Consider the following 18242-nt stretch of genomic DNA (forward strand, 5'->3'; position numbering starts at 1 on the left):
TACTTACCCATTATCACTTACTCAGGCTATGAGTTATAGATGTGCACTTTTTTCCAAGGGCTTAAAAAGTTACATCCAGAAAGTCTCTCTCAAACCAAAAATTAATGTACTTTTTGTCTACTGTGTGAATAGGGTCTAATATATATGGTAATTTGGCTCACTAGTTGATAGAATTCATTTTAAGTGAAGACAATAAGCATAAATTTCACAATTAAATTTCCCTATTGGCTACTTGTTGGACAAATGCATTGATTTAAAATTACTCCCATCACTTAGAGATACTTTATTCCCAGGCTAGCATAATTTACACAGCACACTTCCAGTATTCTTTGGTGTACATTGACATCTAGAAAGAGTTTTAAAAAAATTCTTCATAAACTACATATATACAATCAACTGTCAAGATCCTTCTCTTTTTAGAACAATTTTTCTTGGTTTTCATTTTTTTGCAAAAATTATTTAGTTTTTAATCATTCTTGGAAATTTTCTCATATTTTAGACAACATAAATTTCCAAACTCTTACTTTTTCTCCATAAATTTCAGATATTATTTAATTTCAAATATTGCTCCCATTAATATTCCTTTTAACATGTTTTACACACTCACACACCTATACACAATCATACATTTATTTTGCCCCCTTCTTTAGATAAGTATATTAACATCTTCAACAAAATTGCATTTCCTTAATCATTTATAAATTGTGCTATAGTTTTATGTAGTGATATCAGAGCAAAAATATGCACCACACCAATTTTAACCATTTAGGAAAACTTTACTAAGACCGTAGCAATATAAAGAAAGACCAGAACACCATCTAAACTCAACTCCACTGAAACAAACAAACAAACACACAAACAAAAAACAAAACAAGAAGGTTTTAAGTGCTGAGAGCTAGTGGTAGAATACTGGAGGATTTTAGTGGGGAGCTTGGTCAATGCGGCATGTGGTGCACATTAAGTTATTAATAAGTTTGCAAATGTTTTCTCTGTGATGAGGCCATATGTGTTTGCTAACTGGTACCCATCAGAAATTAGGCCACTATCTTCCCATTCTGAATGGGAGATGGGGACTTAATCCTCCTTGATTATACTTCAAAGGAATGGCTCCTAGGTCCTTGGCTCCTCAGTCAAAAAACTGCAAAAGAATTTTAGGAAGATTTACATCTAAAAGGGGCAGAAAAAGCATCTAAGATGACAAGTTTTCTAAAGAAAATATTGTAAGAAAAGAGAGGTCAGGGCCTAGAGTCAGGAAGAAGTTCATCTAAAGTTTAGTCAAATTGAGGGAAATGTTAATACACTAAATAGAATATCTAATATTTAAAATATTTATTTTACATTTTTGAGTAACTATCTTTCTGATATAGAATTTTCAACTATGTCAGGTCACTACTTTGCTTTATCAAAAACAATGTAAATTTCATAAGGCAGGTTTTTGTCCTAAATTCTAAATATCTAGACGAATGCTTGACATATAACTAGTGTTCAGTAAATGTTGCTGAATAAATGAATTAAGAACAATTTTATTCTCAATTTTTCAGTTTAGTAACATAAATACTAGTCTTTACAGCTATTCTTCTAGAGATGACATAGCTATTCAAAATAATTTTTGCCTTTATGTTATTACTATAATATATGACCTTCATACTAAATATTCAAGCAAGTTAAAAATATTCAAAGGGAGAAGGCTAACAGAAAAAAAAAAGAGTACAAAGTAGAATATGTTGCAGAATCAGTGAATATCTAATTTCAAAACATTTTACTAAAATCATACAATCCGATTTTTTTATCCTCGACGTTTCAATTCTTCATTTTCTTACCTATCCTCCATCCAACAGGCAAGGTTATATCTTTTAAACACAGCTCTGAATATACCACCTCTCTGATTAAAAGTCTCTTTCTCTCTCTCTTTCTCTTCTCTCTCTCTCTCTTACACACACACACTCACACACAACTAGACACTAGTCTAAGTACTTTGCATTTACTAACCCTAATATTCCTCACAACAACTCTATGAAGTAGGTTTTATTACCATATCCATGCTTATATGTAAAAAAATCTGAAGTACAGAAAAGTAACTTCCCCAAAGCCACACAGCTACCAACTGCTAAAAGCTAGATTCTATTCATAAATTCTGGCTTCAGTCTATGCGCTACTACCCCAAGTGAATTTAAAAACTTGGGTTTAATTTTAATCAAGGCTCCACATGATCTCTAGAACCTGCCTACATTTCCATCTTCATCTCTTTTGGTTCTCCTTTCTGTCTAGTAGGCTTTAGTCCTACCAGAAGTCTTACTGTACTCAAATAAACTAAGTCCTTTCCTGCCTTAGGTCCTTTACTTGATCTAATCATTCTGCCTAGAAGGCTTTAGCCCTTACACGGCCTTCTTCCCTTACATGACTTGTGGGCCCTTCTCCTTCAGATCTTAGCCTAAATATCACTTCCGTAATCCTTACTCAAGTACCTCCTTACCTTCCTCCATCACCACTGATTCTTTTTCTCATTTTATTTCCCACATTCATCTTCTCACAATTTGTAATTCTACATTTGTTTATTTACTTTCTGATTCTTCTCTAGACTTTAAGCTCAGTAAAGAAAGGGAACATATCACCAGTATGTACCTGGTTTTTAGCATAGTAGGACTTGAGTAAATAAACGAAATGCAGTTATGATTCCGACAAAATTTATGAAATATATGTAATTTAATACAAAAATAAATTCAAAATGTATATAAATGTAATCAACAGCAGTAATAGGTTTTGTCCTGTTTTTGTCAGGTTACAATAGGCTGAAGGTAAAGTTAAGGTAGCAGATGGCAACACTTTTCTACTCTACATAGTAACAGCTAGACTTAGTCTAGTTCAAATTCTACTTCCAATAAAGGGGGCGAAGGGGGTGAAGGAGGTAAATTCAGAGACCTTCATATTTCCCTGGTCTCTTCGTTTCTAGGGAGTTTAAGTGCAATACAGCAGCTCCAAAGTAGTGGAAGGCTTCCTCCCTCTGACATTGCCATTACCAAGGATGAATGCCACATTTCAGAGACACCACCACCACCAAGCAGAGCTTCTCCAGGGCTGTTGCTTTCACTAAAGCTACTGATTCACTATTGCTGTCTGTACTGTGCCCCTGCACTGCTGTTCTAAAGGAGCAAAATTTATATCCAATTTCTCTGCTGCTTTAACAATCCAATCCCTCCCCCTCCTCTGACAATGAAAGAGCAGCTAGCTGCTTTCATCCCTTTTGGGCCCTGGACCTTATAGAAACCCTTTCTGACTAAAACCTTGACAATTAAATAATTCAAGACAGATAGTTTCCTAATATAGCCTAAGAGCTGTTTGGTAGATTGTTTTGTTTTCTTTCTTCGTTAGCCCTGGGAAATTGACAGAGAGCAAATCCATTCTCTTGCCTTTGTTTCCCAGTGGAATAAAGCTGCATGAGATCTGAGACGGGAGGATCCAGACAGGGTTAGTACAGGCCCTGCCAGAAGCCCATCTTCTTTTCCCTACCTCCTGATTGGGTCCTTACCTCTGAGTTTGATTGGCAAATTAAAGTGTTTTCCCCCCTTTCTTTAACTCTTTTGCGAATCAGTCATAAGCTAAGTCTTTGGGAATTTGAGAATAATCAGGACTTTAAAAATTTAAAGCTTCTTGGAAGAGGTAAGATTCAAGAGAGGGAAAAACAAAAAGAAGAAGGGAATGATTCTAAACATAAAAAGGGACAGAATTTGTCATTCAAACAAGTGAGTGCATGTTATATTCATGTCACTAGCACAGGGGTGGGAGAAGTGAGATAAACATAATGTGATCAAGTGAAACAGATACATTTACAGGATGTGAGGAGTTTGCATTTACAGATGTAGTTTCACAGGAGTTAAAGGTTTAGCTTTGGAGTCAAACAGCTTGAGTTTGAATTTTAACTCTGTGGCTAACTAGCTTTGTGACTTGGGCAAGATACTTAACCTCTGTAAAGCTCAGTGTGCTTATATTAATAATACTATTATATATACCTCAGATTGATAGAAGTGCATACAATTATATGCCAAAGAACTTACTGCATTATTTGGTGCTTCTTTATGCTCTTCACCATTTCTGTCATTATCAGTGTTACTATTTGATCCAAAAGGTGCCTGGGAACAGCTACATTTGGCTGAAGAGGGGACCGCTAATGATAAAGCCCTACAATTTATGATCTAGATAGTATTCAATAAGCATTTAATGAGTAAATAAATAAAAGTTGAAGCATATAGACTACGTAGGGAAAGTTTTAAGAACACATCTGCCATATGATCTATAACATTAAAGAAACATGCAAAAGATGTTGTGCTAAGCAACAAAGCAATGGAATTAAACAGACATTCATAATTGCTTTCTATCTTATCCCTTGCCATGGAGAAGTGATGGACTAGGACTTGAATATGGCTGAAGAGGGCCATTACAGGCTTCTGCTGTTTCCATGCTCACTGGTTACAAAGTGTAAAGTATAAGCACAGTCCTAAGAAGCCAAATATTATATATATATATATATGTATACATACATACACACACATACACATATGTGTATATATATATACGTATATATAATTGTTTCACTCTATTCACTATTTTTATTAAAGAAATCTTTATTAAAGAACAATTTGAAAATAGCTACACATTTTTAAATGGAAAAAAAAAAAAAAGAGTATTCAGACCTCATGGGCTTCATATCTCCCTGAGTCAGCCTGAATGAACTAAAGGAGACTTCCCTCAAACTCCCAAGTTCCAAAACTCTCTGGGAAGGATTACTCTTGTTCTTTGCTTTTCATTATACTGTGTAGGGGAGATGGCAAGAAACAGCCTCAGAAGTTGAAGGGAATGGACTGTGGCACTTTCTGTTATGATGCCAATATCACTTCCACAAGTCTACTACACTGGGGATTTTTAGCTTGAGGCTGACACATGAAGCGATAATGGCTTTTCAACTCTCTCTCTATGGCTCTAACAGCAGATAATTTTGCAGGCTTATGCTTAGGGACAGAACTCATGGACAGTATTAGACTCTACAACTTCAATAAAATGCTCTTTGAATGAACATAAGGTTTCCTTGACACATATTAGGGTCTGACCCTTTAAAAAATTATTTTAAACTCTAAACTGAATGTGAATTATTTGACCTCTATATCTTGCTTTTTGGCCCCCAGGAGTCTGAAGTATGTATATCAGGTAGTAGAAGATGTCTGTTCAAAGAAGGGAAAGTCAATTTTTTCCCCTAAAGGAAATTGAGTTTGAATAGCCCAAATTTCCTGGAAGCTCAAAAGGAATCCCCATATAAAATTGATTTAAAACCCTAATAACTTTCATAATGAAAAAATCATACTGGAGTTGGGGGTGTTTCAATGAGCATTCCCACATGTGCCAATGTATAATGTAAGCCTGGGCTTCTATAGAAGAGCCTTTTCAGATCCCCTTTTAAATTCCCCTGGACCAGCTACTCCTTCCTCTTTTTTGTCACTGAACCTTTCACTCTCGGATGCTATTGTCCTGATCTCTCCTCACACAGATCTTAAAACAGCTTATGTGAGATAACACATTGCAGTTAACACCAATAAAATGTAAGAACATTGATGGATTGCTGACTCTGCTGGCATATGGCCTCTGAATAACCATTTGAAGCCACAGTGCTCATTCTTGGACACTCATTATTTGGTATTATGCATTTCAAATCCAGATGGTTAAAGATTACTATTATCCTAACTGTATGTGAAGATACAGATCTATTTTTTTCAATATCATTACAGACACAGAGATATGTAGAGCTATATCTAGACCTAACACTCACCAGACTTTGACCTCTGAGTAAGTAAATAAAAATAATATATATTCTTTTAATCTCTTTCCAAAAAGTTGAAGGTGAAACTCTGCCATACAAGAATAGGATAGAAATTCAAAACACTTATTAGGTTGTGATTCTTAGGTTTTAAAAATCAATCTCTGTGAATGATTAACTTTGCAATCATAGTTAAGTACTTTAACTTCTCTATGCCCTAATTCTTTCAGCTGAGAGAATAGGGATAATAATGTTAATAATAATAAACATTTTTCAAGGATAATTCAAGTGAAAAACTTAGAACTAAGTGCCTGGCATAGCAGGTATTCAGGAAGTATTAACTATTACCACAGCTAGAAATAACATAATTGCCTGCTGATAGGGTACAGGTCTAATTATGGAGATATTCTAGAAGAATAGTCATAGTTAGCTGATATGGTGTGATTTTTAGTTCACACATGTCAGGTTCTATGCTATACACAGATAATGAAAATTGAAATGATATAGTTTTGCCAGAAGGTATGATCACTACTAGAAGGGTTGGGATGTACATAAACAGAAATTTCTACATGATTTTGGTAGAGCCTTTATCATTATCTGGGCTTCCAGGAAAGGATTTCTAGGCGATGTTACTTGAATTGAGTAATGAAGAATGAAAGTTAGTCAAGTAAAAGAATTTCAGGAAAACTTTCTAGAAACTTGGAGATTTGACTAAAGATATGCAGTGATGAAAAATGGTGTGTGAATAAACTTCAGATACTTCAGTATCACTGGAGCAGAAATTATAAGAAATGTGAAGTGAGAGAGAAATAGGGGCCAGGTTATAGAAGCACTGACTTCCGTGTTAAAGAATTTGGCTTTACTCTTTATGGCAACTTTGTTGAACTTTTTATAGTGTAGTAAGATAGTAATTTAAATGTTCTGGTAGGTATTTTTTAAGATAGGAACAAGAACTGTGGAAATAGGATAGAGTGAAAAAATTAAACATTACTGTAAATATTCAGAAAACACTCTGCCAGACTATATTAGACATTAGATACTTAGGAAAAGGATACAAAGTCTCATGGGTAACCTTAACATTTCTGGTTTATGTTACTAATAGTTATGTTACTAACAGAGTTATATAATATATAATGACAAGTTGAGAAAAGTATGGATTCTGAGTTTTTCAAACTGGTCTTTACAGAAACATTTGTGTATATATGTCTCAATATCATAGAGGAACACTGAAGATATATCTTTGGGAGTTGAAATAAGTTCAGTGCAAAGGACTATCAAGATGAGTTTGAAGAGACAGAAGCAGTGGACAAGGATCAAACATGGAGGATTACAAACAAAACAAAACAGAAAGAAAGGAAAAAAAAAAAAAAAAGGATGATGATAATAGATGGCCAGAAAGGCAAAAGAAGAACGTTTAAACTCTTGACCTTACCACTTTTTTTTTTTACCACCCACTATTCATCTTGTATCATTTCCCTCTGTATTCATCATACAGTGTAATTCACTTCATTATAACTGTTCTCTTGTACTCTTGAAGCCATTTTTTAATCCCTTTGTCTTCTCTTTTCATTTTTGTTACATTAAATATACCAACCATGGAAAATCTCTATTTTCTACCTATCCTATACCTGAACTCTGAAACTGAATTTGTCTAGCAAAAAGTCAACATTACAACATAGCTTAACTACATTTATGATGACTACTTCAAGTCAGTTTTCAGCTCTGCTTCATAATTGTACTATAACCACAGACATACTTTCCCGTCCCTTCTTGTATAGTTTTGAAATAGAAGCTGTAAGACCAGATCTTCTATATCCCCCCATTATTGTTTCTACAAAACCACATGAATGAAGACATCCATACTTTGTCTTCCCTCCAATGACAATGAAAATCCTATATCTGTGTTCCTATGGCCAGCTCTTCCATTAGGCTACAGGATTCACTTGCCTCCTCATGGACTTTGGCCTTGAGGTCATCTACTTTCCTTCCTGCATCACCAATTTATTATCTTTACTAGACTATTTCCAGCAGCATACATTCTCTAATATATCCATATTAAAAAAGCAAGCAAACTTAATCTAGATAGGAGATAGAGATCTCATATAGCTACTTCTCCATTTCTTTGCTCTTATTAAAGAAAAACTCCTCATGAAAGTGTTCGATACTTGTCCTATTACTTTTCCTATTTTCCCTATAGCCCACTTCAATCAGTTTTTGCTTCAAACTTGCTATTGAAACCTTTCCTAAAAGAGATCTGCATGTAGCAAATTAAGATGAACTCTCAAAGCAATATTTGATACCATTTTTCCCTCTTTCCATATTGAAACATTTTCTGGTCTACTGTGCCAGGACACCACTCTTCTAATTTTTCTCTAATTTCATTCTTTGCTGTTTCTACATGTTCTTACTCTCTTCTGACTAAATTTTAGAAATCCCAAATTTAGCTACAATTTCTTCTTGTAATAAAATCTCTTAGCACTTGTATTTTGTTTTAATTCAAATCAGAGCACTGTAAGATGGGGGATATTCATTTCCTTTTATAGATACAGAAAATGAATCATAAGAAAATTATACAAGTAATAAGTGACAGCACTGGGATTTGAACCTCAGGACCATTGGATTAAGCAAAGATACTCATAGCCAGTTTGCTATCCTGCATCTATCAGGTAATCATATCCTAACACTGCAACTTTAAATATCACTATGTACTTAAACCTTCCATATTAATAATGCCAATCTTTATCTCACTAACAAACTCCAGGTTTTTGTTTATTTTTATCAACTGCCTTTCAATGTTTCTACCTTGATGACTAATATATAGTACAAAATTAGTATTCCCCAGTGTCGTGGACAGAATAATGGTCTCATTTTCTATACACCACAAAATACCTATATACCACAAACAATAACATAATATAACAAAATACCACAGAGTAGGTACCTGTAAACAACAAAAATTCCTTTCTCACACATCTGGAGGCTGAGAATCCAAGATCAGTGTGCCAACATGGTTGGGTTTTTTTTTCCAGGCTGCAGACTGCCTCCTTCTCTCACTGTGGCTTCATAGGGTAGAGAGGGCAAGTAAGCTCTCTGGGGCTTCTCTTATAAAGACATCCCATTTATGAGGGCTTCACCCGTATGACCTAAGTACATATCAAAGGCCAACCTCCTAATACCATCATCATGGGCATTAGGATTTCATGATACAGGTTTTGGAGAGATACAAACATCCAGACTATAGGAGCTTGCAAAGATATGTACATTATAATCCATGAAACCTACAAATGTCAACTTATGTGCCAAAAGGGAGTCTGCAGATATCGTTAAGATAAGGATCTTGATCTGGAGAGATTATCTTGGCTTATCCAGGTGGACCTAATGTAATCACAAGGCTCTTTATTAAAGGGAAGAAGATGGATCAGAATCAGAGATGGAGATTCAGTGAAGCAGAGGTCAAACCAGAAGGGTACCACTGCAACACAGAAGACAGGTGACCTCCAAAAGCTAGAAAAAGCAAAGAACAGATTCTCCTCCAATCTGCAGAAGGAATTCAGCCCTTCTGAAACATTTGTCTCAAAACTGGCCTCCAGAACTGCAATATAACACATTTTCATTGTTTTAAGCCACTAAATTTGTAATTTGTTTTAGCAGCAATGAGAAATTGATGAATCCAGAAAAGACTCAGAACAATACAACTTTCTTTCTATAACTTTTTTACCATTTTAATAAGTTAAACTACACATAATAGAATTGTAGTTGGAGAGTCACAATTTGGTAGGGAGTAACCCTGAGAAGGAGAACTAGAGAATCCTATTCCTAAGGGCTTATGCTCCCTGAGAGTTTAATGCTATAATAATCTACTAAAAAGCATCAAGTTTGTCCCAAAGAGTCAAAGAAGCAGGTCTTTACTGGGGAAATAATTATACTGAACACATACACGTGGAAAATGTATCTCACTTTATGAAGAAACTCCAATAAAAGCTCTGTTCTAGTAGAGGGAAATAAGATGACCTAAGGAAAGCAAATAGGCTTTGTGACAAGGGGAGTAGTCTTTGAGAGCAAAGCAGTTCCTCAGTTTGCACTAAGAAGTACCATTGTAAATGTTACCAAGTAACATTTAATATAAAGTAACTTGAGGATAAGCTCTCAAGGAGTGATAGAAGTACCTGAAACCCCAGAGCAGATAAATATTTGTGCACAATGGGCTTAGCACAACTTCAAAACAGGTATCCACTGTCTTAGCCTGTTTAGGCTGCTGTAACAAAGTATCATAGACTGTGTGGCTCATAAACAACAGGAATTTATTTTTCACAGTTCTGGATGCTGAAAATCCAAGATTAGGGTGCCAGCATGGTTGAGTTCTGTTAAGAGTCTTCTTCCAAGCTGCAGAGTTCCAGTTGTATCTTCACATGGTAGAGAATAGACAGAGGAAGCAATCTCTATTATGTTTTTATAAGAGTACTCATCCCATTCATAAGGGTTCTGTCCCTGGACCTGATCTAATGCTAATTACCTCCTAAGACCCTCAACTTCTAAGAGTATCACATCAGAGAATAAGATTGCAACATATGAATTCTGGGGAAACACAAATATTCTATATATAGAATGCATCAAAATGAAACAAGAAAAGCCTAGGGTATTTCTTAATTTATTTTGGTAATGTTTATTTTTGAGAAAGAGAGAGAGACAGGAAAAAAAAAAAAGAGAATGAGTTGGGGAGGGGCAGAGAGTGAGGGAGACACAGAATCAGAAGCAGGCTCTAGACTCTGAGCTGCAGCCAAAAGCCCAACCTGAGGCTTGGACTCAACCACCATGAGATCATAATCTGAGCTGAAGTTGGATGCTTCACCAACAGAGCCACTCAGCTTCCCCTAGGTTATTTCTAACATTATACAAAAGAGGAAAATGAAGGAGAAATAAAGCTTCTTCAAATCTTCAAGAATAAATACTCTATCAAAACTTTCTGGGCTTTACATTGGAGATGCTTAAATATGGCAGAAATTATTTGGAGGAAGATTAATTATGTATCATAGTGAGTTTCATTTCACTGAAATATAAATCCTTCCCTGAAAGCAAGCATGTATGAAATTCTGAAGCCTTCACACAAAAGGTAAAATCAAAACAACCTTAGCTTCTTATTTGGTTTTCAGTATGGCTAGCATGTTTTCTAATATATAAAATATATGAAAACTAAATTGAATGTTTTGTTAAAAAAAAAAAAAGAAAAGAAAAGAAAACCTTTCCTGGATGTCTGGGTGGCTCAGTTAGTTGAGTGTCTGACTCTTGATTTCAGCTCAGGTCACAATACCAGCTTCAGGGGATCCAGCCCTGCATCTGGCTCCACACTGAGCATGGAGCCTACTTAAGTTTCTTTGTTTCTCTCCCACTGCCTCTCTCTCTCTCTCTCAAACAAAACAAAACAAAACAAAACTTTTCTTATTTGAAGAAAAACACTTGCATGTATCAGTTAGTAGCATACATATAAACTAAAGACTAAAAGTATCACTCGCTTCACTTGTTTTTATGTTTGTTTGTTTTGTGGGGATTGTTATTTAGCCTCAAAGAAGTTAAGCAGGTTTTTTGTTGTCTGGTACCATTTTTAAAATTATATTTAGAGAGAGCATTTTCTTGAAGACACTTTGTGCATGTGTGTGTGTGTGGGTGTGTGTGTGTGGGGGCTGTGCGTGCAGCATGTGCACATGTGAGTAGGGGTACCCTATTTATTTGGTTGGTAATACTACTGCTGTTTACTGTGTTGAGGGGTTTTTTTTGAGTTTTCTCCTAGAAATTATGATGATATTATCAACTGTTAATGAAATAAAAATAAAATAGAGCTGAAAAAAATGGATACTGCAATGTAATACATTATGGTATACTTTGTCCAAATAATTGAGAAGATCTGACTTTCTTGGGAAAGTGAAATTTCTATTGATATTGACAAGTAAATTAGAATGGAAATGTCTATGCTTAAGAAGAGGGAAATTACTATTTTTCAGTAAAGTTCTAAATGTTATCAGGGGAAGATAACAGCACCATAAATAGCACTCAACCCACTACATGGCTCAGGGTCACCAAGAAAGATACGACTCACACAGGCACTAGATGGAATGCTTTACTCATGTAAAAAAGAGTGAGAGCAAGATCACCTTCAATAGTGGGCACTGGTCCCCCATGACCTGTAGATCTTCCCCCTAACCCATGCAAGATGATGCTCTGCACAAATCCCTCTCATGTTATAGTTTAAGAATCCCATTTTCTGCCCTGGGGGGTTGGCCAGATGTCGTATTATGCACATGCATAAGCAGCAAAAAAGAGAGCATATTGACTAGGAATAGGTAAAAACATCCTCACACAAAATGATAAGTCTAGTATAGGCTGTGCGGGTTTCCTATCTCCTGGAAAGCAAGAGCTCTCGGCCCAAGGGTCATTCTTATATGGCTGAGTGGGTATTTAAAGACCACATGAACATGACTACCTTTCCCAACAGTCCTCATGTAAATAATCTCATTTGACATGATCAGTGTTGTGTTTATATGTATATACATGTATGTATGTATACATATTTACCCATATATATGTATACATACATACTATATATATGTGTGTGTATATATAGAGACAGACACCAGCAAATCTGCCCATTCATGTGTATGTACACACAAACACACACACACACACACACACACACACACACACACATATACATACCCAGAGTTACAAGTACAAGGGCATTAAAAAAGATTTTTTAACTAACTGTATCTCTATATTAAAAAGGTAGTAATGATTTGGTTCTTAGTATATAGTTTTTTTCACAGAAATTTGATATTATTTGTATACCCTTGGTTTTATGTTGATCTTCAAGAGGGACTGAGTAAGATCTAAGGAAATTAAATGAGGACACCAAAACTCTCACTGTGTCAATGACTTGATCACACAAGGAAATAATGGCTATGTAAAGGCAGGTATTCAAATAGCACTGGGTCTAACTAGAAAATAATGTGTGTAGACTGAGGGAGGTATTGGATGGGAGACAACAGAAGGTAGTTTGAGAGATGTCTAAGAGCCCAAGACTAGAAGTCATATATATATATTTTTCCCAGTCATTACTGGCCAAACCTCAGTCAAATAGCCCAATCTATACGCAAAGTTTGGAAATATAGTCATCTGGCAAACTTCCCAGCACAACTCTATATCATGGGAAAGGCTACTCTTTCCTATGACAATTCATATACAACCTCATAAAAAGGAACTTCTGAGATGTAAACATAGCTGCTAACTCTTTCTGATCGGTCTCAAACACATTTTGGGATATTGATGGATGTATCACTTAGGGGAAAATGTTAAAGTGGGAGGAGAGCACCCTAACCTAACCTAGCATCGAATTGTAAACATTAATTAGCTAATGAAAACAAATGTAGAAATATTTTGATATATGACATCCCTTGCTCCATTTCCCTCTTCCTATATTGACATAATTTTTCTAAAACTTAGGTGATCTGATATTTGAAAACATTTACTAAAAAATTGCTAAATTTTTTAACATTCTTTTTTTTTTTTTACTAAATTTACGAATAAATTACAAGGAATATTTGAAATATAAAACACAAATCACGAGCCTTTCCTGAGCCTGGTATTACATATATTATTATTAGGATCTTAGATTAATAACAAGCAGGTATCCTATATTGACTCCAATAGTCAGGAAAGTAAAATGATATGTATACAGATAAATAATTACCTACTTGAAGGTCATAGCAGAATCATCTTCATTTTTAAACTGTGATGCAGAAATCATTGATCATATTAAGGATGTGTCTCAATTTTCATTTTCAATTAAAGCTAATAGGTTTGCATTTTCTGTTACACAGAGCAATGAAAAGGTCATATTACAATTTCAAATTTTATTTTTTAAGTGTGTTTTATTTATTTCTAGGAGAGAGAGAGAGAGAGCGTGAGCAGGGGAAGGTCAGAGAGAGAGGGCGACACAGACTGAAGCCGGCTCCAGGCTCCGAGCTGGCAGTCAGCACAGAGCCTGACGTGGGGCTCGAACCCACGAACCGCGAGATCATGACCTAAGCGAAAGTCGGACGCTTAACCGACTAAGCCACCCGGGCGCCCCAACACCATTTCAAATTTTAAAAAAAGTGCAGAACCAGCCACTTTTCAGTAGAATAAACTATTTTTAAATGCCGATTAAAGAATATCCGTCTCTAACTCTGTGTTTTAAAAGTATTATAGGAATAGCAGAAACATCTGGTAGCATTATTTCTTACAGTAAAACAGTGTGGCATGGCATGGAACACTAGGGGAGATGTGGTCGCTTCCATAAATTATAAATCAGTCAGCAGAAAACGTACAGAAAAAATATGAAACAGAAAATGATACAATTCATAGATGAGAGAAAGCACAAATAATACACTACATGTTTGGCTTCGAAAATCTGTCAGCTATTTCTTCATAGTGTGTTAAGTGAAGGAGAAAAATAGAACTCCAGGATATGTGACCATGTAGCATTTCAACTGGAGTCTCCTAATTGCAAAACTTGAAAAGCCGTTCTTCCTTTTTAGCTCAAAAAAGTGAAGCTTTGTGGCTAGAGGGCAACTTGTTCAGATCTCAGATCGCAGTCTTCTTTACCTTGTATGATTATATTACTTTGGCTTGTAGTTGCCTATAACTTTTATTTACCCAGAAGGATCAAATGCCACTTTTCCTCAACAACAAATGTTTCAAAATTTGAACTTTTGTACCAACAATTTTTTTCTCATGGTTTTATTTTGTCTGACTTCTTTTAGATTATATACAATATACATACTTGAAAATTTCATATATGAATACAAACTCTACTAGAGAAATAATATGTATGGTATTTAAATGAATTGGGTAGATTAAGATTATGAAATAAATTTATTTCATTTATTGAATTCAATAAATTAATAATTTATTGAATTAAATAAATTAATTAAAGGAAGATCTAGGGCAAATAATGTACTGTTTCAAAATGATTTGTGTATAATAATTGTCATAATAAATGGATTTGAGTATTTTAAAATTCAGATAGAACATGCATGTTATAAGAATCCCTTCCTAAAAGACCGAAGTATATGTGATATTGTAGGTAAATCAGATAAGCTAATCAAGTAAGCTTTTCCAAAAGAAAAATCTGTCCTGAATCTTTTGAGCACAGATGCCTTTGATTTTTGTGTACTTTGACTTTTTTTTAAGTTTATTTATTTAGAGAGAGAGACAGAGAGAGATAGAGACAGAGACAGAGAGAGAACCCATGTGTGCACACAAGTAGGGGAGGGGCACAGAGAAGGAGAGACAGAATCCCAAGCAGTCTCTGTGCCAGCATAGAACCCAATGATGGGCACAAACTAACCATCTGTGAGATCATGACCTGAGCTAAGATCAAGAGTTGGATATTTAACCAACTGAGCCACCCAGGCACCCCTGTAATTTGACATTCTGGATCATAGATTGCATTTCTGTCTTCCAGAAACAAGTGTAAGTTTCTACAAATTTTACCCTATACCTTCAATTTCAAAAGTGGAGAGCATATAATTTAAGTCACAGAAAATATTTTGGGTGACGTAGCTTTAGAGATGTTTTAGAACACTTATCCAATTACTTTTTTATAGAACCCAAGAAAGTGTGTGTGTTCATGCTTTATGTCAGCTGCAGTTCTAGATCTGAATTTGGTTAATGCAATGCAAAATATTTTTGAAGTCCTTTGCTTCTATAAATGTAAAAATATACTGTTTTACATGTTTCTACGGGTTTATCAATTTCTAAAAAATCAGGTGTTTTACTTACTTTCTCTCATGTTTACCTATTTTCAATTTCAATGATTTCAGCTCTTTTATTCTCATCTTTCTTGCTTTGGGTTTATTTTGCTTTACTTTTTTTTAGTTTTCTGGCCAAACTATTTGAAACCTTTCCTTATTTCTCATGTAAGCATTTAGTATTATACATTTCCTTCTCAGCAATAATTCTGTTGTATCCCATATATTTTGATATGCTGAATTTTCATTATATTGTATGTGATTTTTACAAAAAAAAAAAACCCTTTCTTTGAGACTTACTCTTTGATAGCTGAATTATCTAAATGTTTCTTATTTGATTTTCACATATTTGGAAATATGCCTATTGTCTTTCTGTTATTGATTTCTAGTAGAGAATATATTCTGTATAATTTAAATGACTTAAATTTATTGAGGTTTGTTTTATGGTCCTTGATTTGGTTTACTTTGGTGAATATTCATGGATTCTTGGGAAAAAATGTGTATCCTGCTTTTGTTAGGAAGAATGTTCAATGTATGTGAACTAGCTCTTGTTAGCTGGAAATTTTGTCTCCATCCACTGTGTGTGAGCCAACTCTTTACAATAGATCTCTTTGTCTCTTTCTATCATATTGGTTCTGTTTCTTTAGAGAACCCTGAATAGCACTTAGGCTTCCAGAGTTCTCTTGTGCTTGCCTCTTTTGATATTTCCAGAGTTTATTGATGTACTTGGTGGGAAGAAAAGTAGAGAAACAAGTTTACAATATCCAGTCTAGACCAGAAGTCCTAAAAGTATATTGTGGTAAAACTCATGATCATAAGAAAAAATATTTTGTACAATTCCTATAAAACTATATACTATTTCTAGGAAATCTCAATTTCTTCCTTTTCTTCTTAAGAAATTGTAATCTGCTGGAGGTAACTTGTCACAGTACCAAACACGTCCATTATAAATATATCCTTTCTGAATTCCCACTGCTGTTTGACAGTCATTTGTAGTCACCTGATATAGACTCTGTTGCATTTACCACAGTTGTTATCTAAGAACTACTTCCTTCCCTCAAACATCAAAGTATGCTACTGCATACTATAGTTGTCATCCTTATCTGTAGAATGCAGCTCCTACTTTATTTGTAAAAACTCAAGTCATCTAGGGTGCCTGAGTTGCTCAGTCAGTTAAGTGTCCAACTCTTGAATTTAGCTCAGGTCATGATCTCACAGTTTGAGTTCAGGCACTGTGTCAAGCTCCACACTGACAATGCAGAGCCTGCTTGGGATTCGTTCTCTCTCTGCCTCTCTCCAACTCATATGCTCTTTCTCTTCCTCTCTCTTTCTCTCAAAATAAGTAAATAATCATTAAGAAATACCCCAAGTCATTTGACCCAAAATTCCTGCATAGTCTTCTTTTATACTCAAAAATCCATTTCTTCTCTTTCTGTTCCACTTCAGAAAAAAGTATGTCCCTCTTTTGTTTACACTATTCATTCTATCTTTGGGCCTGAATCTATCCCTTATTTATTCTATAATTTGAATTTTCTTTTAAAATGTTTATTTATTTATTTTCAGAGACAGAACGTGGCAGAGGGGCGGAGTGAAAATCCCAAGTATGCTCTGTCATCCCAGAGTCTGATACGAGGATCAATCCCATAAACCCAAGCCCCATAAATTGTGAGATCATGACCGAAGCCAAAATCAAGACTCAGACACTTAACTAACTGAGCCACCCAGATGCCCCTATAATTTGAATTTTTAATCTCTCACTCACTTTTGTCCCTCAATCCAACGAAATTAGTGTTCCCCTCTGTTCCGCAATGTGGTGGCCCTGCAAAATAAAACCAAAATCTATATAAGATCATTTTCACAGTTCATTGGTGACTTTTCTAGAAATCTTCTTCTGTATTGAAATCCACTTCCAGTAATTGTAATATTTTAAAGGATGATTTACTAATTGACTGAAAGATGATAACATTTTTTATAAGTGACTGTATCTTAACAAGTGATGATGTTAGAATTTAAAAAAATGGAATCTCAAGAAGGATATAGACAATTTGAAATTAATTACTTAGAGAGTTGGAACCATCTTATAAAATATTACAAAAACTAAAGGAAAATAGATTTAAAATGAGAAATTGGAGAGAAGAGGTAGACAATCATTGCCCTCTTCAAAAATATTTAATTTAATTTCAAGAGGAAGAGATATAGGGTGTTTTCTATATTTTCCAAAGAATAATGCCAAGATATAAAGAAAAATAAAACTGGAAAAGAAACAGATTTGGGCATAATATCAGTGAAATTTAGTTAAGAACATCAAATTTAGCAATGTTAAAGTAGATTCCTTCAGTAAAATTTGAATTGCTCATAGAGTAACTCTTATGGTTGGAATCCATAAGAAACTGAGCAATATTTCTGCAAAAGTACTAAAAAAGTACTAAAAGAGGACTTAAACATCTAAGGAACTTTAGATCAAATGTCCTGTAATGACCTTTCCAACCCTGAGATTATAAAACCTAAGCTTTGATATTTCTCCAAGAAGAAAGTAAAGTATACACATTGGGCTGAAGAGATCTTTCTAGTATACATAAATAGCAACAGAAAAAGAAATATTTTAAAATCATTTACAGAACTATGGACACAGATAATAAATGAAAAAAAAAAAAAAA

At 34.7% G+C, this 18242-nt stretch overlaps 1 long non-coding RNA gene across 3 annotated transcripts in view; it reads right to left on the bottom strand.

The window, feature by feature from the left end:
- The window catches only part of LOC144226835 (uncharacterized), a 183734-nt gene that overhangs the window by 154436 nt on the left and 11056 nt on the right, over positions 1-18242 (bottom strand). For all 3 annotated transcript variants that reach the window (XR_013333752.1, XR_013333751.1, XR_013333750.1), the window contains one exon: positions 17348-17404. This is a non-coding gene — a long non-coding RNA (uncharacterized LOC144226835). The remainder of the gene's footprint in view (positions 1-17347; positions 17405-18242) is intronic.

Source organism: Crocuta crocuta, unplaced genomic scaffold, assembly GCF_008692635.1.
Source record: "Crocuta crocuta isolate KB4526 unplaced genomic scaffold, BGI_CrCroc_1.0 scaffold33, whole genome shotgun sequence".
NCBI classification, from domain to species: Eukaryota; Metazoa; Chordata; class Mammalia; order Carnivora; family Hyaenidae; genus Crocuta; species Crocuta crocuta.